Raw genomic sequence first — 21,647 nt, 5'->3', positions numbered from 1 at the left:
CTGTAGGGTGCTTCATCCACAGAGTCCTCTGGATCAGGCGGTCTGTCACAGATCCCCACAGTAATGTCCCCCATAGCTGTTCTCCCTTTAACCCTGACCCACAAACTCTCTGTTGACTGCTCACTTGTCCCCAGACAGAGTTCCATACTCTCCAGCCTATCCCTAACATAAAGGGCAACTCCCCCTCCCCGCCTGCCAGGCCTGTCTTTTCTAAAGAGCCTGTAACTTTCCATTTGAATACTCCAGTCATTGGAGACATCCCATCATGTTTCTGTGATGCCTATTATTTCACACCCTTGTAGACGTGCACACATCTCTAATTCCTCTTGTTTGTTCCCCATGCTACAGGCATTTGTATAGAGGCATCTGAGCCAAGCTCCAAATGAAGCCAGCTCATTGGCTGGAGCAGCCGGAATATCTCTACATTGTTTCGAACATTTATTATAGGTGCTGGCAACTGACTGGGTGTGTTGGGATGGAATGATGCCTCCCTCCCCCAACACATCTAGTTTAAAGCCTCCATGACCAGTCCGGCAAGCCTCCTACCAAAACCGCTCTTACCAGAGCAGCTCCACCAGCCCCCAGTAGACCTGGACTACAAACTTGGGTCCCATGTTCAAGACACCAAAACCCCTGACTATGATACCTGCCTTCTAAGCATTTCTTAACGTGTCCAACCCTCCTAGCCTTTTTAGGGTCCTCCCCTGGATCTTGGAGAATTGATGAAAAGACAATTTGAGTTCCAGAGCCCCTGACCACCCCTCCCAGGGCTCTGTATTCCTTCTTTATGTTCTCCAGGCTACTGCTACCTATATCACTTGCACCCACATGGATATCTAGAAGTGGGTAATAGTCAGTGGGGCTTACTAGAGCAGGCAGCCTCTCTGCAACATCCCTGATCCATGCCCTGGTAGGCAATACACCTCCCTTGAGACTGGGTCAGGCCAACAGATGGCTGCTTCTGTTCCTTTCAAAGAAGAGTCCCCTACTACTATGACCCGCTGCTTTTTCCTGGCAGCACCAGTAGTGATCTTCTTTAGCAGTGCATCAGCTGGTTGTTTCTGGTGCGAGTGCGTTTCCTCATTAGCCCCCTGCAGGACAGCAAAGCGGTTCTGGGTGGGGACAACAGATTTAGGAGAAAGCCCCTTTTTATTGTTCTCTTCCTCCTTTTTTTTTTTTTTTTTTTGTTACTATTTCCCAGCCTCCTGTGTTAATGGCCTCCTTCTTTCCTCCATGAGCTACAGGGGATGCTTGAGGCCCCTGCACAGTTTGGGCCTGGAGCAAGCATTCCTTCTCCTTCTCAGCTTCCATGACATCTTGCAGTCTATTAATAGCATTCCGCAGCTCAGCCACCTGCTGCAGGAGGACCTGCACCAGGGAGCACCGAGTGCAGCCCTGCCTATTGTGCACCTTTCCCTCACAAGCCCAGTGCAGGCACCCTCTACACTCCGAGCTCTGCACTGCAGCCTCCCCTCTCAACATCTCTGTCTGAGCGCCTACGCTGGCCACCCTCTGGGAAGCCAGAGCAGAATTCCCAGACCGGACCCTGGTCATGCAGTGAGTTCTCACCATCCCACTCGAATTGCTGCGCAAACTGCCTCACCGCACTCCTGGTCCCTCGCGCTCCCTGGGCAGGCTTTTAACCAGTCAGGGCTGGTGTTGCTGCTCCTGGCTCCATCCCCTGTGAGTCAGCGGCTCGCATCAGCTGAGCTGCCAGCTCCTGGGCAAGTCCTGTCGAGGACTTGAGGCTCCCTCAGTTGCTCTCACCGCTCCAAGTTGAGGCTCCTGGACACTGGTCTTCCCCCCACTCTGGTGTTCAAGGAGTCTTCTCTTGGGCCACTCACCTCAGCAAATGGCCAAAAATAAACTTTATGCAAACACCGAGAGCACCTCAGTAGACTGAACTTGTTTCTAGATACAGATTAAAATATTTAGACTTTTTTTTTTTTTTTTTTTTGCTTTGTGTGGTTCCTAGAACCATTGTGTTTTTCATATGAAAACCTCATTGCTTTTTATAATGTGTTAATAAGTGATGGTAACTATAAAGTACACTAGAATAGTGCTAGGAATGCATACTAATCTGTAAGTAAGTTCCGGGTTACTTTTTAGACCTAGGATTGCAGACATTTTTCCATGAATTTCCAGAAAAGAGAATTCTAGGTTAAAAATGTGTTGGGTTTTTTTTTTTTCTTGCAGAATATATTCTGCCATTAACGGTACAGCAGCTAGCAACTGATGTGCCATCTCCTTCTGAAGTTTCTGTAACTGTGATACATACAGAAATATTTTCTTGATTAAAATTAAAGCTAACAGCAATAATAATAATAAAAAGGCATTGCTGTATAGCTTCAGTTATAAGTGTAGCATTAGTTCCAGATTTCCCTACCCAGTTCTAAAATATGGTGGCAAAAAGTGTTTTATTTATGTAGCTAGTAAACCTTTTTTTTTCCAGATTACTTATTGGAAGTGCATATACATTATTTTTATGTTGTTTCAGTTTTTTTCTCTTTTCTGTATCTTTCTTCTCTGACCATATTAAAATCTTTTCCCTCATTCCAATTCTGATGGACTGAGTTGTTTTCTCTTGTCTAATTCAGCCTCCCTTATCTTCTATGGTTTTCACTTGAGTCTTTCAAGTGACATTCCAGCATCTCTTAGACTATGTTTTGATCTGTCATTTGGGTTTTTAATGCTACAAAGCTTTTCTTTCCGATTCAATAATTATAATTCAATTTTTTACCTTATTAATTCAAGTTTTCTCTCTCCTAAGTAAACCTTGTGAGGACTGGGAACTTGTTACTGATGAATGTGAAAAACAAACAAACAAAAAAAACCCAAACAAACAGTAGAGATAAAACATTACAGTGAAAATGGCTCTAAGAATTGTAAGATCTCAAGTTTTATTTGCAAGTTTTTTAACATTATTTTTTACTCAAAACCTAATAAACTACTTTAAGAAAACAAAGTCTCTAATGCCTGTTTTATTGTAAGAGAATCAGCTCTCACACTTCTTAATCTATTCAACACACCAAACAAATAGATACAAAAATTGAAAAGCCAAATAAACAATCAATCCATCAGATGTTAACCTTAAATTTCTCTCAAACTTTAAATTCGATCAGGTTTTAGATGAACCTATCACACTGGTTTTTTTTTGACACAATTGTTCTATTTAGACGTTAAAAGGTGCAAGCTTTTTTTTTTTTTTTGTTTTGTTTTGTTTTGTTTTGTTTTTTTTGTGCAGAACACAGCAGGCTCTCACCAAATTCTTTATAAGTAATATAGATGACCACAGCCTCTTCTGGTGAGAGAGAATGTTTCTTGAATACACTCAAATGAAAGCCTTAAAGTTGTTGAATACAGATTTTGCCAAACTCTTATATGTACACATGTTCGATTTGCATGAAATGTTAAAACATGTCTGTAATGGTCTTATCATTCAAGTACAATAGACAATATTTCATCACTTAAGTAAAACAGATTTAATTGCTAAACAAGATTTCAAGTAACTGAACTTCATTTTAATCACAAACAAGCTGCAAGGCAATTTTCAATTACAGCAAGCTCGCTATTTTTATCCAGCTGTGTATCCCTGCTGATTCTTGAAAGTACATGTAAATTGTCACAGATTTTGAAGTGCTACACCTACTGAGATTTTTCTTTTGTCAGCTGATGAAGTATCTGTGATTACAAACTCACTACATTGGCATTTTTGGGATTCATTACCCCACCCTGTATAGCTTTTGACTGGCTGACTGAATACGAAGAAGGTTTTGTTGCCCCAGGGGACCTTATTCTTCCTAATTAGGCTGTTGGTAGTGCAAACTGATTAATGAGTGTTAAAATGGGCTTGTAGAGTGCATCTCTTCAGCAAGAGCTCAATAACTTTTACAGGTACAGCAGTCTCGGACACTGACAGTCCATCTCCTCGCTAACAAAAATGAAAGCATTGTTCTCAGTATTCAGTAAATTAGGCAGAAAGATTGGCAAAGTAGTAAGTTAGAAATAGTTGTATTTGTATTTTCAGATATAACAGCATAGGTAAATTAAAATTGCTGACTTGTAAAAATTAAACTGAAGGTTCAAATTCTTCCTTCGGTTCTATATACACAGTCCTAGTGCACTTAGAGGCAACCGAGAAAAGGATCTGTAGTTATAAAAGCTGATTTTTCCAAGGTTAACAAGCAATGAGTAACACAAATTGTGGCTTCTCACCAGATATCAAAAATACTCAGTTATATGTTGCTATGTCTGAGTTGACTGTGAAGATATTACAAAGGACTTTTGGTTTGCAGTAGGATAAATATATATATATTAAATGGATTTATTCATTTCTTGATAACACCACATTCAGAAGTGCATTTCCACAGCTGTAAAATGCTGCTAAGATTAGCTATCAATTTAAGCTTCAATTAAATTACTAACTCAATGCATAATATTAGGGGGGTTATTCTTAATATTCAGTTATTATGAAGTATATATAAAAATCTGACTGTTATACTGTTATACTAGTTGCAAGCCACTTTTGTGGGTAGTAATCTAAGGATTTCAAACTTCTACAAAATCAGTCATGTTTCTTATTTTATAATGCATTATTCCTTTAAATTTTCAGTGGGGTGTCACAAGCAAGCAATTTAAATAAAGTTACAATTAGTTATCTTAATTTATCCACTCACAGAAGTGGTAGAACCACTGCCCTGAAAGTATTCGAAAACCATGTAGATGAGACCCTCAGTGATATAGTTTAGTGGTGGTCTTGGCAGCTCTGGGGTAACAGTTGGATTTTGGGATCTTAAAGGTCTTTTCCAACTTAGTTGATTTTATGATGGTATCTATGAATTGTATTCATCTAAGTAAGAATTGTTTAGTAATATGAGAAAAAAAAATAATTTTACAAAACTTAGTATCAGATGCTCTTTTAAATCAAGAGCTAAAAAACCGTACTCTCTCTGAGTCAATGTTACAACGCAATATTAAGGTTTCTTTGAGGGTAACTGTTGTATGAGCTGACAGGATGTAAATCAGTGTGCAAAACTCTACAGATATATGCTAATAGTCAAATTCATATTTTTATTTGCTCATGGTGTTGTAGTGTCAAAGGTAACACAACTACTAAAATTCTATTTGCTAGAGTGTACTAAAACAAAACCACTTTAAAAATAAAGCTTGACTTTACAGTAAATTTGTAAACCATTTTGCCCTGTGATTTTTATGTTTATCATATCTTCCCCTGCCAAAAGCCATCCACTACTGCATTTAAACATGTAGGGTTGTGTTTCGAGTTTTTTTTAAATCCTCTCCAACTATAATTTTAAAAGGGTTGTGTTTTATCCTCCTTATGATTCAGAGCATATTGTACTGCAACAAATCAGACCTCTTGACTATTTTGAAACAAGTACAGTGCATTGAAATTGTACTGTAAGGAGCAAGAACATAATGAAGATGAATTTATTCACTTGTTGTTTGCAAAATACCTTTTTCTCCCTCTCCTTTTATTTTTCTTTTCCTTCTTGACTATATCAAGGCAAAGTTGCTGCTCAAAGAACACTGCAAATGATAGTCATAATGCCTGTACAGAAAATGCTCTTAAATATTATGTTTAAATACAACATAGTATTCACTTAATTCCCTTCCCCTTTCTGAAATCAGCTATATATGATCTACAGATACAGCATTCTCCACTTGTTTATTACTTTGCCTTCTTTTTACATTTGTCAACTGTCACTTTCTTTCAAGATAACAAAAAAAAAGAGATGAATTTAGGCAGTCTAGCAGTCTAATAGTTAAATTTGCATTTGCCAGTAAAGGAATTAAAATTTAAATTAAATCTAGCAGTTTCTTCCCAGACATGCAATTTTATAATAAGCACTTTCAAAAAAAGCAGAAGTAGAAATAGTGTAAATTTATGTGTACTATTATTAAACGTATGCAACTTAACTTTCTGTTGGGGGAAAAAGAAATCAAACCCAAACCTACTTTCTCGTTTCACAGGAAGCTTGTTTGAATGGAGACATACAGTAAAACAAAACACTAGCAATAAAGTATTGCCAATTATAGAAGAAAATGGGCACTGTACAAGAAATTGCATCTGATGAGTGAATGATATGTACAGGGTCGTTGGTGAAGTTTTCTTTAGAACTGAAAAATAAATAGAAGTAATATCTGAAAGAGATTCTCTACTAAAATGACAACAATCACAAACCCTTAAGACACAGACATTTTGAAAGTTGAAAAGTGTAACAACAAAAATTGAAGAAGAAAGAAAAGAAAAGGCAGTAAACCATCACACCCGTCCCAAAACCATCTTGGTAAAGAATTTCTTTGAAATTTGTAAAGAAACAAACAACTGGGGGAAAAAATGGAAAAAAAGATATAAAATGTCATTTTTTTAAAATAGAATTTTTTTTTAGTTCTTTTACTTACAATGAGATTTAAAAAATAACTGTGAATGAAAGTGTTTTTTCACATCTCTTTCTTTAGTTTGTGATATTACATGCTGAATCCTAATCAACAGAGAAGGGAAAAAATGTTACTGAGGATAAAACAATGTTCTGTCACATTATTACACTGATCCAGTGGAAAGATTTACATTCAGTTCCAAAATGTGATTTACATTCAGCCTTAGCTCTCAGTGGCATTATAGTATCATAATATTTAAATAGTTTTCCACTGGACAAAATCATAAAATGTAAGTTGAAACAATATTTATGGGAATTTATGGGAATTTTTATAGAATAATATTTTATATGTGTATGTTCATATATATATGTGTGTGTATATATATATGTATAAGTTTGGGTTGTTTTGTTATGTTTTCTTAAAGAACTAAAGACAATCCCTTTTGGCTTATTCAGTCCATTCCCATCAAACATTACCTATGTATATATAATAATAAGTCGTGGTTTAAACAAAAGTCATCCATAAATCACACAGTCGCTCTCTTACTCCCCTCCTTCTTGCCCTCTCCCTACACCCAGAGGGACGGAGAGGAGAATTGAAAAGAATGCAACTCCCACGGGTTGAGATAAGAACAGTTTAGTAGCTAAGATATAGCACAAATCACTGCTGCTACCACCAATAATAATAATGATAAAGTAAATAACAAGAGGAAAGTATACAACACATCAACACCAGCCGACCGATAACTCGCCCCACTCCCCCCCAGCCAAGCACCAACCGATACCTCGTCCAACCCAGCAGTGAACTAGCCCTTCCGGGTAACTCTCCGTTACATCCTGGGCATGACGTGCTGTGGTATGGAATACCTCTTTGGCTAGCTTGGGTCAGGTGTCCTGTCTCTGCTTCCTCCGAGCTTTCCCTCCTCCCTGGCAGAGCATGAGGCTCAGAAAGTCCTCGGGCAGACCAAACATTTGAGCAGCAACTAAAAACATTGGCGTTATCAGCAGTGTTCCCAGGCCAAAAAAAAACAAAACACAGCACTGCACTAGCTACTAAGAAGGAGAAAAATAACTGCTACTGCTGAACCCAGGACATAATAATACATTTTGCGACTAAAATCTGAGCCTATTCTTCACAATATACTCCTTTAACCCTTTGTTTCTCACTAATGTTTAACAAGTATCTTATTTTATCTCATAAATGATGGCATGAAACTCCCAAACTACCTGTATCACTGTGAATACACTATAACTGATCATGAATTAAACGCAGACCAACCTTTCTCTTCTTGATAAACAGCAACTATGTACAAACCTGCATGGAAGTTATTAATGGACATTTAATTAGGACGACGTAACTTGTTTCATTTTGCACCATTTCTGATGTAGTGAGGTAAGATTTATCCTTACTCTGACATTATTTGCATTAGCAGTTAGCAGGGACTAGAGCAGAAAGACGGATGATTAGATAACAAATAACTACTAAACTTTTTTAATGGAAACAGTAAGAATGTTTGCAGACACCAGGTCTGCTGAATGTTTTCATAAAATTGTAACAATACAGCATACAGGATAAGCAGAAGAACCAAGTAAAATGCCAAGGCTGATTTTCTCCCAAGATAAAAAACACAGATAAAAATTATTATGAGATTTTTCTGTTTTACTTTCAGACATAGTTTTTTCTTAACACAACTCAGATACTTGGCCAAAATATTGCCAACGATTAAGCTTATGCTCAATAACACTGAACATTTCAGAAACAGATGAGAAAACCATCATAATTTGTGAATACATAGTTTGTTGTTGAGTTCATTAAATTGATATTTCCATATAATTATACACATTTCCCTAGGAATGTATGATCACACTTTTTCTTACCTGTAAGAAAGACACTTATGAAATTCTATATTTCTACATCCATTTTTTTTTAATTAAAAAATTGATGAGCACAATGGCAGTTAAACTTATGATTAAAATGATAGAGAATATTTTGTATATATCCTCAGTGATTACTCATCCCACAAATACTGAATAATCAACAGAATATTTAATGAAATGCAGTCTTCTTATATGTTAAAGTCTAACTGTCAAGAAAGAGGATAGTGTATGGAACTGCATAAAATCCACAAGAAGTCCTGTTTATCATGAATATTTCCACAAAAGCTATTCCCAAAGCTCATCACAATTGCTGGAATACACCAAACACAAGCTAGATCCACGTGATAAAGGTGGGGGTGGGGGGTGGAGGGGTGTGCATATGCCTCCTAGGCAAATATGAAGCCTGAAAATACAAGCGAGTCGACAAAGACTTTAGAGAATGAGACAGAATGCTCAAGTGTTTTTAAAAACATAAAGATTTTTTCTCAGTGTGAATGACCCTGCTGGAGAGAACACAGCTTTAAGCAAGGTATTTTTGTTGTTGCTCTGTATTCCATGGTGTAGTTAAAGAAAACATAAGATCACACAAGAGCCTGTAAGCGATTTAGATCTCAATCACAGTTGCCTTTCCGTATCTATCAGACTGTAAGGTTATTTCCGTATCTATCAGACTGTAAGGTTATTTCCATATCTATAAGCCTGTAAGGGTAGTGGTTTAGATTTCCCATTATTTCCCACTTCAAATTGTAGACATTTTCGTATAACATTGTCTATACTGACTGTTATATAGAAGTGCAGAGATTGGAGTTAATAAAAGGATCATTAAATAAGTTTGTACCAATTTAGAAAAGTAGAATGTTGCTAATGCAGTGTTGAATGCATGAATACAAATGTGGAAGAAGAAACCTTTGTTAATTTTCAAGCAATGTAAGACAGTCTCATTGGGCCAGAAGCATTTATTTAGATAGCAATAAAGAGACTAAAATACTCTAAACTGAGCTTTGAAAAGGGTACTACTGAAATGAATCTTTGCTGGGTTTTTAGTCATAAATATAGGTGTGCGACTATATTATCACCTGGAAAATGGTAACATCTCTCCCCTACTTGCACTGAATTTCATTGTCAGTGAGGAAAAAAAAAAAAAAAAGAGATCTCTTAAGAACCTAAAGGGCAAAGTTCTGAAATGGGAAATGTTATCCTCTACTTCTTATCCTCAAATGGCAAACCTGTGGCCTACCCTTTCGTGGCTTAAGAAATTCTCTTCCTGCTTCGCCATAATGACTGTGTGTGCCAAAGCTTGTCGCTTACACTCAGCTCAGCACAAATAAAAAGAGTCTGCTTTTTGCAGCAAACTCTTTGCATAGCAAACCCTACACTAATTTACTCTATTCCAAACTTCCCTATTTTTAGGATTATGAAATCTTTGTCTTAGCAGAAATTAAGCTACATATTAATTTACAGTCATTGTAATAGGTTTTACATTATCTTCTTACTGATATAACTCATTCACCAGGTAAGGGCCAGAGCTGTCAGAAATGCCGTCATCAAAGCCACTGACAATGCTGAAGCGCTGGTAATAGTTTTCCAGCTTTCATACACTGTGCCTGCTGCATGAATGATAAAACAATAAGGACTCTGATTAATATTACTATCTGAAACAAAATAGTATTGAGGTGGTTGATGCCAGACTTTTTGAGCCACATCTACAAAATAAAGATGACATATAATCGATCTGTAGGAAAAGTTCTATCCATTATCCATAACTTAATGTATTTCTCAGCAGCTGCTTTGCACTAACAAATTTAACCAAGCAATTAGAACCTTCTCGAATTAATGGATTTTAGAAACATGCAAAACCAGATGTTGTCTCTTTAAGGGCTGGAAGTTAAATACAACTTATGGATTATAGTGTAGAATATTCCTTAGTATAACCCTCATTGTTTAACACCTAAATAAAGAAAATGGTTAAAGAGTCATTATACAAATTTGGAGAAAAAAATATTTAGATGCTTTGGCTTGATAATTAAAAAAAGCTTTTGGTCAATGTAGTCTGCCATAAATGTCAAAAACATTGTAATTCAGCAGTTTTCATTAGCAACGCTCAACGAAACTCAAATAACATCTGCAATAACTACTTAAAATGTTTGGCCTTTTACAAACAGCAGAAAAACAGGATAATGGCAATGTTACCCTAGAGTCAAGAAATAAACAAAAAGCCAGCACAAGTAACAGCAATACATTAACTGTTTTCCAAAATGGAAAGCAAAGGAGCATGAGAGGTCTTTTCCACCACCAAGGCACTTTCCTAAATGCCCTCCAGAAAGACATTTTCTTCTGATCTCTATTAGGTAAAAAATGAATGTGGAAGAAAATGTAATAGATTTCAAAGTGTTTCTGATATGTATGTATGTATGTATTTATTTATTTCCCAATTTTAAGCTGGTGATAGTGTATAGCTGTATGTGCTTGCTGCAGGGTTGATAATCTGACAGGACAGTTTGCTGAGGCTGCCTGGTTTTTACCAAACTATTGAGACACACAAGCTGGTAAAAGCCTTGATAAAAAAAAAAAAAAATATGTATGGCTTAAATTCCAAAATTCCTACCTTAATTAGCAGCTTCTATAGAAGTGCTCATGAAAAGATTAAAACAATTAAAATGGGGCTAAATCATCTTACTCTGATACTCACTGTTTCCTAATGATCTATAAATTCACCCAGGTTTTTTTCCATGTTCGAGATTTGTATTAATTAAGTAATTTTATTAAGCTACTTGCAGGCTTCAGATCATATTTTACTTGTTTGCTTTGGTTATTTCCTTTTGATACTTCAGCACTGGTCTCCCTGTTACACTTGGAAATGCACCCCTTTGTTTCGTTTTATTATCTGAAGAATTTCTTGCTTGATAACAATTAGAAACATTCTTACAGAAGCTCCAAACAAGGATATGGGTAAATTTCCCATGATATTCAAAGGGAATTTATCTTCAACTTGGACTCTTTTTGCATGTGTCCAAAATTATTTTAATCTGTCTGTAAAAATTATACCACAAGTGTATTAAAAAACTTGTTTATTAGTATTTCTCAGTTCAGAATATATCAGAGTAGATGACCTTTCAGCTTAACGATGATATTAAATAACAGGAAATCACGAAGGCCACATAAAAGGTTTAGAGCAGTATTTCTAACTTGTTCACTTGTTCACACTTGAAAGCCAGCTGTTTAAGTTGGGTTCAGTTTGACCATTGGCAATCAATCTTTTGTTAGTCACACCCACCTAATATTAAATACTAAATATCTCTCTTACCTTCTTCTCCATCTCTCCCACCTAAAAAAATCAAACAAGCAAACAAACTAACAGAAAAAACCCACCAACACGAAAAACATCAAATATATTCCTTTCATGTGATAACAATGGTATCTCATTTACTTTTGAATGAATCTGGAAATATAGATTCTGTTCAGTTTGTCATCTGAATCCCAGAATTTACTGCCCAGCTGATCTATCAGGGGCTGTCATGTACAGAAAAATAAACTGAAAAAAAATCTCATTTTTCTGTCATTGGAATAATTTCCCCAGGGAAGTGGTGTATTCCCCAACATTGGACACTTTTAAGATTTAGAAGAGTCTGGTCTGAAGATTTTGGCCATTAGTCTAGGTCATGCTTGCTGAGAAAGGTTGGACCAGATGATTCTTGAGGTCCCTTTCAACCTGGGATTCTGTGATTCTCACCGAGGAGAAATATGTTTTAGTTTTTGTTGTTATTTCACATAGGTGTGTTTTGTATGTATTTTGAAGCTGTGAGTTCATGGATAAATAATCTTTTAACACCTAGTATTGTCTTTTGGTAAAGTTAAGATAAGGAGTTTATTAACTTTAAAAAAAAACCTAAAAATCTAGTGGTAGGACAGACAACAAAACTAATTAAACCTAAAATAGCCTTATAATAACTTTACATTTTTAAGACCTTTAGGTTTTGTTTGTTTTTTTCCAGCTGATTCTGGCCATTTTCTTGCTGCATTCTGCGAGAACCATTTAGTCTCAATAAGATAGTATCTTGAGCAATTGAGTACCATATATGGTGTGTTTCTTGCTGACAGCATGAATTTTTGGCTTGGAGGTACTGATGTATTAAACAACTTCTTTTTCCCTAAGAAAATCCAAGAAGTAATGAAAGAGTGGTAGTTACAATTAATCTAATATTGTGGATATAAGGCTTGATGAAGTTTTTGAAACTGTGTCAAAATTGTTTGTTTAGATTTGCACACTAGAGTAAATAGTGTTTATTTCAACATTGGGCTTGTGTTTTTACTGTCTTAAAGAATTCTCATTATATACAATTGGTCAGGTTAACTATTTGCCTAAAAGCTACCTTATGCCTCACATTTAAGAGCTTCATACACACACTTCAGATAGTTACTAATAATAGTGCCTTAGGACCTACAATAAAATCTCGCTATTATATTATGTGATACACTTTAGAAACACACTAAAGAAGATGCCTGTAAAATAAGAATACTGTCGTAGACTGAGAGATGCAAATGATGCAGTTATTTACCATTTTTCTGCAGGTGAAATTATATTGATGTAAATTGGGTGGATTAGCAAAGTCTGGGAATTTTAGTGGTTCTGAAAAAAACTTAAAAAAAAAATCCTATTGATTAGGCATGAAATACAAAATGATATCTAATGCATATATAACGATATGTAGAAGGGACGGTGGTAATCCAAAACTGGAAAAGATTGCAAATAGCTTTACGTATGTTGAGAAACTACCGAATAGTTGTATTTGTGTCTGATATATTTATTATTTGCATGGTTTTCTTTCCATTACCTCTACAGAAGGAAAGAAATGTAGGAGATCCATTATCACATTCACAGAATCATAGACAAAGTTTGGGTTGGAAGGGACCATCAAGATAACGCACTTCCAAACCCCTTGACATGGGCAGGGACACTTGCCATTAGACCAGGTTGCTCAAAGACCCATTCAGCCTGGTCTTGAACACTTCCAGGGATGGGACAGCCATCTTTTCTAGGCAACCTATTCCAGTGCCTCACCACCCTCACTGTAAATACCTTCTTCTTCATATCTCACCTAAAATCTACCCTCTGACAGTTTAAAGTCAATGCCCCTAGTCCTATCCCTACATAGGTGAGTCAACCCAAGAGAAAGGCAAATTAATTTAAAAGTTTGAAAATATAAAAATAATATTTTTATATTTTCTTAGTAATTCTGGATTTATGTAATGACAATATTATGTGTCCTGATTCTATCAATACTATTTCCCTGTAAATTTTCAAAATTTTACTTGTGTTTGACTACACATGGACATTGAAGTGAGGTTTTCAATGACCTATCTGCAATGATTTCATGGTATTTTGCTTGAGAAGAAATACCTAGTTCCATACCAGCTGCTGTATGCACACAGCAAGGGCTATTTTTCTCTTTTGAGCTTTACTTCAGAATATCGAATTTAATCTACTCTTCCACTGAGAAATAATGCATATGCGACATCCTTCTTTATCTCTCTTCTGTTCATCTTTCCTCTGTAGAATTGCAAGTACTTTATATTGTCAGCGAAGTTCACTATTCACACCTATTATAGATAGTTAAGAATTTCTAGAGCAATCCTAATTCCATGGCTGATTCCTAAGAGGTTCCATTGGTGACCACCAATCACTGTGAAAGGTGATCTTTATTGTTTTCCTTCACTTACTACATTTCACTGACATTAGTAATCTGCAAGGGTATCTTTCCTTCTTACCCTACAACAGCCTAAAGAAAATTAACTGAAGTCTTTTAAAGAAGGTCTGGGTACCTTTATCAGCTCATCAACTCTTCCGAAGAACTTTATGAGATCTGTGAGGCACAATATACATATCTTTGACTTGCTTAAGTGCTACTTTTTATTTTGTTGGCACTTTTTTTTGTTTCTGGTAAGGAGGTTGATTCAGACAACATATTACAACAACTTGTTCAGGAGTTTCATATCTGAATTCTAGCAGCTTATTATTTCTTATTATATCAAGCCATTCTAAAGCTTTTATCCTGTCACTTCTTCAGAATGACTTCTTATTAAGGTTTTGATGCAGGAATCTTTTTTAACTTCTCCCCAGTATGCATCAATACAGAGAATTAATTTTTCTGCTATCATCTTGTCTTTTTTCAGTACTACTCTGACATGCAAAGAGACTGCAATTATCTTTCTTTCCATTGTCACTTCTCTGGAAGAAACATGCATTTTGTAATGTTTTAAAAAGTCTTATTGTTAATTGCTATTTATTATTACTTAATATTAATACCTTTAACAAGTTGTTCCTCAATATTTTCATCTTCCTGCCTTATTACAGATATGAATATAATTACTGGGTCAAATGAAAAGTAAATAGACAGCTTTAATATGTTTATTTTCCTTATATTGCTAGACTGATGTTAAATTTGAATATATCATGTACACTATAAAAGAAACTTTTCTGGCTACCATACTACCATCTATCATAATCATTATGTGCTCACTGATTTTCTATTCTTTCTTTAACAGACAACACATTGACATGAAAGTAAACTTTCTTTCATGCAAAAATACTTCTGCTATGCTCAGCTAATGAAAACACTAATACAAATTAAGAAATTTATTAAGATAAAAATTAGTAACTCAAGTCACACATGGGTAAAAGGGAAGTTTTCTTTAAGCCCCTGCTGAGTCTTCCTTTCATAACAAAATAAGTTATGGAGATCCAGAAGTAAAATAAATAAAGACCATCCCATTGATAGGTGTGAGTTTGTACTGATAATTAGAAGTTCTTCCAAACTGTGACAAATTTTAGTTGCCTGTTTATTGCATTTTTAAGTGCACGTTGTGAGACAAAAGTATGTAAGAGACAATTCTCAATTTTAAAGGCTATAGCTTAATAAAAGTTAATGGAGTAATATGTTAAGGTTATATTTCTTAAATTCCAGAATAGCTGCATAATCAAAGCAATTTAGACAAAAGGTGATGCTTTAACATATAAACAAGTCTCAGAATAAATAATTTCAATCAATCTGAAATACATAATTGCCTGCAGTTAAGTCTTCCTTATGAATGGACTACCATTAATATAAAAATACCTTGTACCGTTTAGCATAATTACTCAGCTACAACAGGATTTCTCTGCTTATTAGCAGAAATTTGCTTAGGAAAAATATGACTTTATGGTAAGGGAATATAAATAACTGTTTCCAGCTAAAGATGATGAAGAGAGAAATTAATCAAATACATTCAAAATGTTCACGGTCAAAAACTTCCAACCTGTTTCCTGATACACATTGTTTTGCAAATAATGATCTTCTGACTGCAGAAAGAAAAATAATGGGCTTACAAGTTACAAATCCTGTAACTTCTTTCATTACTTTTTCTGTTTGCTAGCTAATTGTGTGTGAAAAATCACAGGTCACCCTGAAACAGCCCTTTTAAGGCCTGTTTACTGAGCTATGAATCATTAGTATATATATTTTCTTTTCTTTGTTGTTCAAAAGCAATCAATTTGAAGAACCTGTCTGAACTGAAGGTTCAGAATGGTGAAACCAGAAATATAAAACATCATTTTCAGAGGCAAACAATATTTGTTGACAAGTTTTAACTGTAGTAAATCTTATCACACAGTATTTGCATGACATTACTTGAAGTTCATTACCAGCAACAAAGAGACCAGCCTTAACGAAGGCATTAATCTATATAAATAGCTAAGAAACATGCCTCTGACAGTCAAGTAGTATGACAAATGAAGAGATAAGAAGAGAAAAAAGAGGAGAGAAAATTTTGGAGAAGATAAAATCATAGAATCATAGAATGGTTTCGGTTGGAAGGCACCTTAAAGATCATCTAGTTCCAACACCCTGACATGGGCAGGGACAACTTACACTAGAGCAGGTTGCTTCAAGCCCCCTCTAACCTGGCCCTGAACACTTCCAGTGATGGGGCAGCCACAGTTTCTCTGGCCAACTGTGACACTGTCTAGCCATCCTCACAGTAAACATTTTTTTCTTGATGTGTAATCTAAATCTCTCCTCTGTCAGCTTGAAGCCATTTCCCGTGGTCCTGTCTCTACATGGGCTTGTCAAAAGTCCCTCCAGATTTCTATGCCCCTTTTAGGGACTGAAAGGATGCTCTAAGGTTTCTCCAGAGCCTTCTCTTCTCTAGGCTGAAAAAGCCAAACTCTCTCAGCTTGTTTTCATAGGAGAGGTGCTACAACCCTCTGATCATCTTGGCAGCTTCATTCACCAGTTCCCTTTGGACCCTCTGATGCACCTCATCAGGTCCCATGGACTTGTGTACCTTCAGGTTCCTTAGATGATCTTAAACCTTATCTTCCCCTACAGTAGGCTGTTTCTCATTCTCCCAGTCCCTTTCTTTGCCTTCTGCAACTTGGGCAGTGTGGCTGGTGCTCTTGTCAGTGAAATCTAAGGCACAAAAGTCACTGACTACCTTGGCCTTCTCCATGTCCCGGGTGACCAGGTCTTCCATTTCCTTCCAGAGGGGTCCCATATTTTTGCTTGTTTTCCTTTTATCCCCAATGTACCTATAGATGTTTTTCTTCTTGCCCTTAATGTCCTTGGCCAGATTGAGTTCTCTCAGAGCTTTAGCTTTCCTAACCTGATATCTGGCTGCTCTGACTATTTCTTTATCTTCTTCCCAGGCTAACCATCCTCGCTCCCACCCTCTGTAGGAGTTTTACAATGTGTTTGGACAGGCACACAGCTAAAGGAAAATCAGATGGGTAAAGGCAGAGACTGAACAACAACCATACTGATTAAAGTAATAGGAAGTTTTGTTAGATTTTGTCTAGCAAACCAGTAATGTTGATATTTTAATGATATTTTAATGCTTGTATATTTAAGTATATGTTGTATGTTCACATGTCGTGGTTTAAATAAAGTCAGCCATAAATCATGCAGTCACTCTATCACTCCCCCCCTTCTTGCCCTCCCCCTACTCCCAGAGGGACGGAGAGGAGAATCGAAAAGAATGCAACTCCCACGGGTTGAGATAAGAACAGTTTAGTAACTAAGGTATAACACAAATCACTGCTGCTACCACCAATAATAATAACGATAAAAGAAATAACAAGACGAAGGAATACGACACCTCAACACCAGCTGACTGATAACTCGCCCCACTCCCCCCCAGCCAAGCACCAACCGATACCTCATGCAACCCAGCAGTGAACTAGCCCTTCTGGGTAACTCTCCGTTACATCCTGGGCATGACGTGCTGTGGTATGGAATACCTCTTTGGCTAGCTTGGGTCAGGTGTCCTGTCTCTGCTTCCTCCCAGCTCTCCCTCCTCCCTGGCAGAGTATGAGGCTCAGAAAGCCCTTGGTCAGACTAAAACATTTGTGTTATCAGCTCTGTTCCCAGGCCAAAAGTCAAAACACAGTGCTGCACTAGATACTAAGAAGGAGAAAAATGACTGCTACTGCTGAACCCAGGACAGTATCCACCCCTTATTCCATACCATTCACATCATGCTCAGGTCCCACATTTTCAATATACCATCACTCTTATCTCAGTGCACTCTTATCTTAGTGCATGGACCAGTCCCTATAAAGCTGCTGAGTCCATCTGGTCCATGATGTCAGGCTCCATCTCTTGTAACAGTCTCTCCGAGCAGGAGAGCCTGTGTGCAGTGTTCACACTCGTGAATAACCTGGGCAAGAGTGTCCATTGCCAAGTCCACCCCTCGATCATGAGTCCATCTCTATGTTGCATCTCTGCCTTGATGGCCTGAAGTGTCATGGGCCCACCAGGCTCAAAATAATTCACTGTCCCCTTCAGCAGTTTCTGCAGCTTCTTGCTGGGGGCTCCATACAGCTGCCTTCCATCTCCGACGCTTCCAGAGCACTGTAGGGGCCCAGTGGACTAGATACTCACTCATACTGTCCCACACACCCTGCCACTCATGGCTGTCCAGCCTTGGGGAAAATCTCTTGGTCCTCCCATATTGTCGTCTAACTCTATACAAGAGCCAAACCCGACTCTGCTTAGCTTTTGAGATCAGACAAAATGGTTGTGGGTAGAACACACTGTGTGTGTGTGCCAACATGCTGATCCCCATCACAACCAGCAGGCAGGTCCCAAGGGTACCCAAAGGCCATTCAAACCCTTCAGAACTCTCAGATGACGCTGCTGTACTTGTCCCTGGGGCTGGTGCAGCTGCTGTGCTTGCTGGCTCTTCCACCGCCAGCTTCTCTTTTCCTGAGTGCAGATCTTCCCCCTCTGCCTTGCTGGGAAATGCTGCGTGGACTCCTGCATCCTCCTGGGGCTCAGCAGGCACCTTCCAGGGTATGCTCTCGGGTGTCACTGGGCTCGGCTCCTCCGCGGGGCTCGGCTCCTCGGCCGCCTCCTCCCGCTGCTCAGCAGCCGCCTCTTTCCTGGCCTCTGGCCCCACTCCCGCCACCGCCTGGTCCCCGGGGCAGCTCTCCTGGGCTGCTTCGGCCGCCACCGACTCCCAGGACTGCTCCCCCTCGGCTCCCCGCAGCCTCACGAAGATGGAGGTGAGGACGAGGGCCAGGACGGTGAAGAGCAGCGGGACGGCCAGGTACAAGTCCATGGCCACGGCCATCTCGCCCTGCTGCCGGAGCCCGTCCATATTACAAGTCATTGCCATAAAGTACAGTGAAACAAGAACCTTAGCCCAAGCCCCACACTTGATAAACACTAACACAGCAAATACCAGCCCTAAGTAATGTACTATATTCTGAAACTGTGAGATCAAGAGAAACAACTTTGAGAGCCCATAAATCAGCATTGTGGCGAGTGACTATTAATCCGGTCAGATCTGTCGTTATCTCAACCCTTCGTGGCCCACGCTGGGCGCCAAAAAGAACTGCCTTGGTTTAAACAAAGTCAGCCATAAATCACGCAGTCTCTCTCTCACTCCCCCCCTTCTTGCCCTCCCCCTGCTCCTGGAGGGATGGAAAGGACATAAGAACGGTCCAGTAACTAAGGTATAACACAAATCACTACTGCTACCACTAATAAAAATTATGATAAAGGAAATAACAAGGGAAGAGAATACAACACCTCAACACAAGCCGACCCAAAATTTGCCCCACCCCACCCAACTGAGCACCAACCGATACCTAGTCCAACCCTGCAATGAACCAGCCCTTCCGGGTAACTCTCTGTTACATCCTGGGCATGACGTGCTGGGGCATGGGATACCTCTTTGGCTAGTTTGGGTCAGGTGTCCTGTCTCTGCTTCCTCCCGACTTCCCCTCCTCCCTGGCAGAGCATGAAGCTCAGAAAGTCCTTGGCCAGACTAAAATATTTGTGTTATCAGCTCTGTTCCCAGGCCAAAAGTCAAAACACAGTTCCGCACCAGCTACTAAGGAGAAAAATGACTGCTACTGCTGAACCCAGGACACCACATAACACGTGAATATACAATATATATGAATACACATGCACATACATACCTACATCTGTTTCCACATGTACTTAGGTGTAATAAAAGTACGTTGGAAATCTAGACTGAAAGTAGTTGTACTGGTTTTCACTGGGATACAGTTGAATTTATTCATAGTAGCTTGTACAGGGCTGCTTTTTGTTTTGCGCTGAAATAGTGTTGATAACACAATGTTATTGATAAGCAGTACTTACACAGAGCCAAGGCCTTTTCTGCTTCTCACAACCCCCTACCAGCGAGAAGGTTGCAGTTGCACAAGAAGATGGGAGGGGACACAGACAAGACAGCTTATCCCAACTGACCATAGCTCGCAGCCCAGAAAGCCAACCGTATCCTGGGCTGCATCAAAAGGAGTGTGACCAGCAGGTCGAAGGAGGTGATCCTGCCCCTCTATTCTGCTCTCGTGAAATCCCACTTAGATCACTGTGAGCAGTTCTGGTGTCCTCAACATAAAAAGGACATGGAACTGTTGGAACAAGTCCAGAGGAGGGCCACGAGGATGATCAGGGGACTGGAGCACCTCCCCTATGAAGATGGGCTGAGAAAGTTGGGGCTGTTCGGGCTGGAGAAGAGAAGGCTGTGTGGAGACCTCATAGCAGCCTTCCAGTACCTGAAGGGGGCCTATAGGGATGCTGGGGAGGGACTCTTTGTCAGGGACTGTAGTGACAGGACAAGGGCTAACAGGTTAAAACTTAAACAGGGGAAGTTTAGATTGGATATAAGGAGAAAATTCTTTCCTGTTAGGGTGGTGAGGCACTGGAATGGGTTGCCCAGGGAAGTTGTGAATGCTCCATCCCTGGCAGTGTTTAAGGCCAGGCTGGATAAAGCCCTGTGTGGTATGGTTTAGTGTGAGGTGTCCCTGCCCATGGCAGGGGGTTGGAACTAGATGATCTTAAGGTCCTTTCCAACCCTAACTATTCTATGATTCTACAATGTCATGCTCAGCTTAGGGAAAGAAAGAGGAAGGACATTCGGAGTTATGGTGTCTCCTCTCACAAGTAATTTTTTAGGGATGATGAAGCCCTGCCTTCCTGGAAATGGCTAGGTATCTTCCTGCCAATTGGACATAGTGAATGAATTCTTTATTTTGCTTTGCTTGCACATGCAGCCTTCCCTTTACCTATTAAAGTGTCTTCATCTCAACACAGGAGTTTTCTTGTTTTCTCCCTTCTGATTCTCTTACCATCCCACTGAAAAGCAGTGAGCAAAAGGCTCTGTAGGGCTGAGCTGCCTCCTGGGGTTACTCCACAAAACTAGTCAAGGTAGAAATATAGTTATGGGAAGAGAGAAATTATAGTAAATGCAGTGGTCTAAAATTGGTTACAACAATTAAGCATTAAAGAAATAATAATATGCATCATGGAAATAATGAAACTGGATTAGATAATGTCAGACCAAACTAATATCTCATGATGCCTATTCATACATATTTTGTCACACTGTTCAATGTAAACTCTATCCAGTGTTCACACTTGGCTATTTAATACTATGAAGAGAAGCTGAGAAATATTCCCTTCCAGAAAGCAAATGACGGTGACTGTATTATTTTCATTTTCAGAACTGCGGTAGTTTTTCTACAACTTCTTCCTACCACTTCTTTAAAACAGCAGCCAACTTTCTGCTCTTAGACAGAAGTTTCACAGAACTATGGGATGACCTGCAATGGAGATAATCTGTATCCTGTAGAATGCAGATACAACGTAAAGTTTGTGTCCAAATTGTGAGGTTGGGATTCCCAAGCTATAAAACCTAAGAGAGCTCACACTGAAACAAAATGCATGCCCACTGTTTTATTCTATTTCTCTATTTTAAGGTAACTTAAGGAAGGGAAGAGCTGGTAAATCTATTCCATTTCCTTCAGTTCCTTCTATTCCCATATTTGTTATTTCAGAGAGAGAAAAACTGTACACTTATTTTTCT

The sequence above is a fragment of the Lathamus discolor genome, chromosome 1 (genome assembly GCF_037157495.1).
Source record: "Lathamus discolor isolate bLatDis1 chromosome 1, bLatDis1.hap1, whole genome shotgun sequence".
Taxonomy (NCBI): Eukaryota; Metazoa; Chordata; class Aves; order Psittaciformes; family Psittacidae; genus Lathamus; species Lathamus discolor.
Note: the sequence above shows the minus strand (reverse complement) of the source record.